At 22.8% G+C, this 7,194-nt stretch overlaps 1 protein-coding gene across 1 annotated transcript in view; it reads right to left on the bottom strand.

Moving 5' to 3' along the window:
* Window positions 1-5,158, bottom strand: part of LOC117173150 — a 17,416-nt gene extending 12,258 nt beyond the window's left edge. Inside the window, exon 1 of the mRNA XM_033361551.1 lies at window positions 5,091-5,158. The gene's annotated coding sequence lies outside the window, so the exon portion shown is untranslated. The remainder of the gene's footprint in view (window positions 1-5,090) is intronic.
* Between the last annotated feature and the right edge of the window lie 2,036 nt (window positions 5,159-7,194).

Raw genomic sequence — 7,194 nt, 5'->3', positions numbered from 1 at the left:
CGATATTTGATTACATGAAGATTGAATTCATCCATATTGAATATAAATCTCATAATAAAAACTTATTTACATTTAACCTATTTCTATTACAATTATATAGTTTTTTTGAAATATTGATGATGTTTTGAAATAATTATATAAATTAAATTTTCAAAATCATATGTAAATGTGTTTTATTAAAAAAAAAAACAAGTATCGAAGGTTATAATTAACTAAAATTTCCAGGAAGGAAGTTGAAAATATTTATAAAGTAAAAATAAATTTATTATTTCAGCGAAAAACATTATTTGAGGCTTTTTATGCTGTGTACCATTTAATTGATTATTAGCTGATAATTTTCTTCACACTTTCTTCATATTTGTTTGCATTTAATACAAAGATTATCAATAAATTATACGTATATAAATTTTGTTTAAAAATTTAAAGGAGAATATACACATAATGTAAAAATTATTTAAGTTTTTCGGGAAAATTAACTGTTTCATGCTTTTTATTTTGTGAACTGATTAATTAATTATCACTTCATTCTACTAAAAGTGACATTTTCTGGAATTAACTCAAAATTTTAGGATCAAATAAAATTTTTTAAATTAAAAGTGCCAATTTAAAAAAATATATCAAGTTAAAGCTATTTGAATGTGTTATAAAAGAATTATATTTTAATGGTTTTTATTTTGTAAAATGGTCAATTGATAATTAGCTAATTAATGTTTTCTGATTATCAAAGCGAATAAAGATTAAAACTTAGTACCTTAAATTTAAGTAACATAATATAATTATTCACTTAAAGGTTATATAATCGAATATTGAATATAAATTGAATATTAAAAGTTAATTTATAATTGCAATTAAATTATTTAATCAGATAATTTTTTAAATGATTCAGATACACTGAATTGGCTATAATTCCAGAATTTTCAAAAAGAAAAAAAATTTTCTTTTTTTACGCCTGGGTAATATTTTTTACATTTTCAAAGAGATAAGTAAAATAAAATTCTTGGAAAAACTTATTTTGAAAATTAGAACAATGGAAGCGTCATAATAATTTTTTTAGATTTTGAGATTAATTTTTTTTTAAGTTGTGTGGGATATTTAATTTTGAAATAATAATTTTAAATTTTAATAACTACAAAATCTTATTAAAACTATGTGGAAGCCCTTAAGACAATTCTTTTTCAGACTTTAATTCAAATTCATGTACACTCAATTTTTTGAGGCAGCGTTTTACATTTTAAATTACTTTTCATACAATACATTTAATCCCGTAAAATATATATTTTTTTAATCTAGATTTTTCGTTAACGGATCTGAAATATTTAAAAATCTTTGAAAATTTTCTTCAAATTCGTAACAAATTTTTCAAGACTTGGCGGTACATTTTTTAAATTTTGAATAATTTTTCAAAATTTTATGAAAAATTGGATTCATTTAAAAATATTTTTAGGAATTTAAGAGGCTTTGCATATATTAAAAATATTTCTAATGTTGAGATCATTTCCGAAAATTTATGGAATATTTATTATTTCTTCTGAAACTCTAAAAGTCCTAAAAATCTTTTGAAAAGTCTCGAATTTCCCTAATAATTTATAAAATCCTGTAAAATAAAAAATATCTTTTTTAAATCTTCTGCATTATTTTTTGACACATCTGAATTATTAAAAAATCGTTCTTAATTGTCTCATGAAAATTATAAAACTTATGTTTATATAATTTTAAAGAAACTGCTAATACTTCTTGCCTTGTAAGTAATTTGAAAATTTTTGCGACTAAAAAATATCAAAAAAGTATTGTTGTGTTACGTCGAAATATTGTTTCATTTATTTCTAGACCTCACTTCATCTAAAAAAATTATTTTTGCTTACGAAACGTCTATGGAGATTTTAAGCGAATACAAAAAAAAAGATAAAAATGAGTACAGAAGTGAGCGCGCATACGCGCGCTCTTCTAATAGTCTAGTCCTTGAAAAAAAAGTTTCATTTTCAAAATATTTTGATATTTTTGAAACTCAAAATTACTCTTTTAATATTAAAATAAAATTTCTAGTTTGAAACCTGAAGGAATTTTAAGAAGTACTGAGAAAATAAGAATCTCTTCTTAACCACAATATTTGCGAATAACTTTTTTTTGCTCAAAAATGACATTTAAAATAATTTAGGAACAAAATATAAAAAATGTTTAAGCAAGTTTTTAAATTTTTCAAAAATTATATGTAAATTCGTTAGTTAGTAATTGTTAGTGATATATTATTGAAAAATAAATGTCTCGTAGCTTGGATTGAGCCACTGATTGAAATTAGTAAAAAATTTAACTGATTAAAATTTAGAAAGGAAGTTATTTAAAGATTTCAACAAAAAATTTAAGGCTCCATATAAATTTTAAAAGATACGAACAAAAAAAATGAAGAATTTTTCTTTATAACTCTGTGAAATTTTGAAAGACTTTTCATTTATAAAAATTAATTTTTGACGATATCCATAAATTTTAAAAGGTTTCAAACATTATTCAAGTAGAATATTATTCAAAGCAATAATAATTTGTTCAAATAATGTTTTTTTCTAACTTGAATTCATTTTTAGATAGCACTAATTTAAGAGAATACTATTTTAAATAATAAAAAATTGTTTAACAAACAGCGACAACTTATTTTAAACCAGAGAATTTAATTATAAACCCAAAGGTTCTTTAGAAAAACTCTTTGCGTAGACCTTTTGTTCCAAATTTATACTTTGTTGCTGATTAATCGACGCAAATCTTTTTTGTATGAAAAATATTTTTTGGGAAAAGGCAGTCATTTTGATTTAAAATTTCATCATTTTTAGTAGAGGTATTTTATCTTGCTTAGATCAAAATGAAACTGTTTTTTTTCAGAAATTAAACCATTTCCTAGAAAATTTACTTTTTGTTTCAATTTGATATCTTCATGTCGAAAAGAGAATTCAAATCTTTTCTCGATGAAAATTCAACTATTTTATGATTTTTTTTTCAAATTTAAAGTTTATCTGTTTTAAGAGAATGTTTATCTTTTTTATAAGAATGTAACTTTTTTATAGAGAATCCAATCATTTTGTTAGAAATTAATTATCTTTGGTTAAAAAAATCTGTATTTTTGGACTGAAAATACAATTTTTTTGGTAGAAACTTATTTTTTGTTAAAAGAAATTCATATTTTGATCTTAAGAAGCCAACTGAAATCTTTTTTGAAGAACAATTCAACTATTCAATTTTTTTTTAAATTTATCTGTTTCAAGATAAATTTAATCATTTTGGATTAAAACGACAATATTCGGTAGAGAATTCAACAATTTTGTAAAAAATTCAAACATTTTGCTTATAAATTCGTCTTTTTAAATTGAAAATTCTTTTTGTTTTTTGTAGAAACTTATTTCTTGTTTAAAAGTTCTTATTTTGATCGCGAAGAGTCAACTGCAATCTTTTTAACAGTGATATCAACAATCTTTTTGGAAACTTAACTTCTTAATTAAAAAATTCATCTGTTTAATTAGAAATTTCATTTCTTTTTATAAAAATGCAACTTTTTATTTAAAAATAATAATTTTTTGCCTGAGTATTAAACCATTTTGTTTGAAAGATTTGATTGAATCACTTTTTCAGGGAATCATTTTTTTGCAGATTTATATTTTAAGTTGAAAATGCATCTCTTTGGTAAAAAGTTGAACTGTTTTGTGAGAGTATCTTTTTTTAAGTTAAAACATAATTTTTGAACCAAAAATAAAATTTAGCTGAAATTAAGAATTAAATAAAGTTTAGTTTAATTAAATTAATTTCTCTTCTGGTTTCTTTCAAAAGAGAAATTTTCTAGGTACTAAGAAAATAAGTTTTAAAGCAATTCTATTCGTACAAATTTGAAAAGAAAACAATTAAAATTACTGTGTAATTATTTTCTTTTAGAATTGTAAAATAAAATCATTATTATCAAAAGAAACCAGTTTCTAATGATAATAATGATGTCAATTTAAATTATTTAATTTTAATTTTAAACGGTTTAAATGAAATCACTTATGATTTTGTAATAATTTTTTTTACAGCTTTAGGTTATAAATAATTTAAAGTTGCAATGGGCAATATTCAATTTCAAACCTCGTGAAAAATTGGAATAAATGTAAAGCCTTCGAAATCGAAAATTTTGTTTAATAAGAAGAATCTTAAATTAAAAGGTTTTAATATATTTTCAATTTAAAACATTCAAATCAAGTAATTTTATAAACAGAAATTTCAAGAATTATGTTATTTGAATTTTTTTATAGAGTTGATAAATTTAAAATTCAATCCTTAATATTTGTTCAATTTTGAATATGCCTAAAGTATAATCTGATCAATTTAAATTATTTAATTTTGAACGTTTTGAATTTGATTTTAAATTTCTAAACTAAAATGAAAGTTAATGAAATTTTTAAATTGTTAGAAAATAAATTTGTTTACGAAAAAATTTAAAAAGCAAGTTTTTTATTAAAGGAAAGAATTTAAAATAATTATTTTTGCAAAATTAAAAATTTTGTATGGAATTTAATATGTAAAGAGTTAAACAAGTAAAATGAAAACAGAAAGTAAAAAAGCCTTGGCAGCGATAAAGTGAAACTAAACCAAAACTAAGGAAACTCATGCATTTATTATAAATAAAATAAAAAACGCGTCAAATTATTTTAAAAAATACAGACTATTAAAGTACATAATAGTTCTGTGAATTTCTAGTATTGATTTATATTATTTTTTATGATTGCAATTTAAGAGTAAAATTTTACTATTTAAAAAAAATGTATCGCATTTGCTTAAAAATTAAACTATTTTCCCGGAAATTCATAATATTCTCTTGAAAATTCAAGTGTTTGTTAAAATACTCATTTTTTTTCTTCAAAATATTCATATCTTATTTCGATGTATTTTTTTGTTTGTTGAAATTTAAATCATTTGATTAAGAATTTACCTTTTTTAGTAGAAAATTATTCTTATTATACATATGAAAATGATAAAAGCATTAGGTTAAAAAACAGGAATTTTTATTGAATCCTGAAAGTTTTTTGGATTGGGTTATATTAAAATTGAAATTATTTTAATATTTGAAGAAGACGCACCTTTTAGGGTTGGGAATTTTCTTCTTTTACTTGCTGCTTTTGACTAGAAACTAAAAAAATGTGTCTTATATAGAGAAAAAGTAATAAAAATAATACTCAAACATTTTAATAGCTTTGGAATTTATTTGAAATTTTTGCGATTACTCCTACACGTTTGAGAAGTTTAAAGTTTTATTTCACATTAAATTTAACTGAGATGAAAATTTTTAGAAAAAAATCGATTGTTTTTTGCACGATCTTTTTTATTACGCGTACATTTATCAGAAGTAAACAATTTTATTGGGTAATAAAATTTTGTAGAAGGAAACGAATTATACGGTCGCAAAAATTAGAAAAATTATCAAACTGCCTGAAAATGTTTTCCTACCGGGAAAAATAAAAAAGCCATTTTGATCGTGCATACATTTTCTAGCAGTCGACAATTTTATTGTTCATCAAATTTTATTAGAACACGGATAAGAACTATTATTATCTTCTAAAAATATTATTATTATTTTCTAAAAATATTGTTATTATTTTCGAAAACTAATCCAAAATGTTACCATTCCCGAAGAACCGATTCTATTTGCTATTGGTTCATCATAAGAAATCCAACTTTCATAGAAAAGAATTTTGCGCGTTTTAAGAATATTTTTCGAAAAAGTTCCAAAATTTTTTTTTTGGAAAATGACCAGTTTCATTGCATTTTAGAACAAAAGCTTCAGCAGAAAATTTAAACCAGAGGATATTCGCAGAAAGTGAAAAAAAAACAATCCTTTCATCTACAATGCTTTACAATATCAATTTTGTACTTACTTGCTTGATTTTCTTTGTTAAAATTACAGTAATTATGCAATTCACGAAAAGACTATCTCCTGATACTCAATACTTTATCAGTCAATTACATAGTCAATTATTTAATTAGTTCTTTTATTAATCGCATAATTACCTAATCTTTTAAAATTAATTTTTTGAAATTAAAAAAGGTTTTAATTCTTCCTAGGCACCTTTTTTTATATTCATATTGTTATCTTTCAAGTCTGCTAAATATCTCTTAAACTTATTTAATATATTGATAAAATTATTGAATATGGCCAAATTGCAAAATTATTCTACAAATAGTTTTACAAGCTTTTTAAACATTTTAGGAAATCTTAATAAAATATTTTGTGACCTTTTTAAATTTTTCCATAGAATTAATTAAAAAGAAATTTTCTTCATTTTCTTGACATTTAACTAAATTCAGCTTACATAAATTCTTCAAAACCTACAATTATTTTTTTAAAACAAACCCTATACTATTTAACCATATTTTAAAGTATCCTATATCTTTGAAGATGTAAGAAAGTTAATAAATTATAGTGTCGCAGCAAAATGTTCAAAACGCAATTATTTTAAATTCACAAACAATTATTTAGAATTTAAATTTTCTCTTCTATCATTAACGTTCAAAAACCTTGACAACCAAATTTTATAATGAACTAAATTCATGTATTTCGAAATCTTGATATAAAAATTTTATTGTAAAGAAAATTTATATTCAATTACAAGATCGTAGGAACATCTAATTTTCCTCAACTTTGTTTAAACAATTAGAAGGCCACGTTTTTAGTTTGAAATGCTACTGCGTCAGGTATGAAATTTTAAAAGCTCTGCAAATAAAGAAATTTCTCACAAAAATAGAATTAATTTTTTCAAATAAAATTAATGCAGCGACTTATAAGAATAAATCAAAATCTTTCAAATTCTTTATACTCTTAGTCAAAATATTGCTTGGATGATTATCTGAGTGACTGGCTAACTTACTAGCTAACTGAAAACTGACTGATAGACTGCCTGACTGATGGACTAAAGGACTGAATTACTGGCTGGCTGAATGACTGACTCTTTGAATGACTGAATGACTGGCTGACTAACTGTCTGACTGACTGATTGACTGACGAACTGAATGACTTACTAACAGAATAAATGACGACTGGCTGACTGAATATCTAAGTGAGAGAGTGACTGACTTTATGTCTGACTGACTGCCTGACTAACTGACTGTCTTTCAAACTGTCTGTCTCTCTGTCTACCTTATTGACTGTCTGACTGACAGGCTTAATGAGTGACTGGTTTAGTGGCT

Source organism: Belonocnema kinseyi, chromosome 5 (genome assembly GCF_010883055.1).
Source record: "Belonocnema kinseyi isolate 2016_QV_RU_SX_M_011 chromosome 5, B_treatae_v1, whole genome shotgun sequence".
Lineage (NCBI taxonomy): Eukaryota > Metazoa > Arthropoda > Insecta > Hymenoptera > Cynipidae > Belonocnema > Belonocnema kinseyi.
This window is presented reverse-complemented; position numbering and strand designations above follow the sequence as displayed.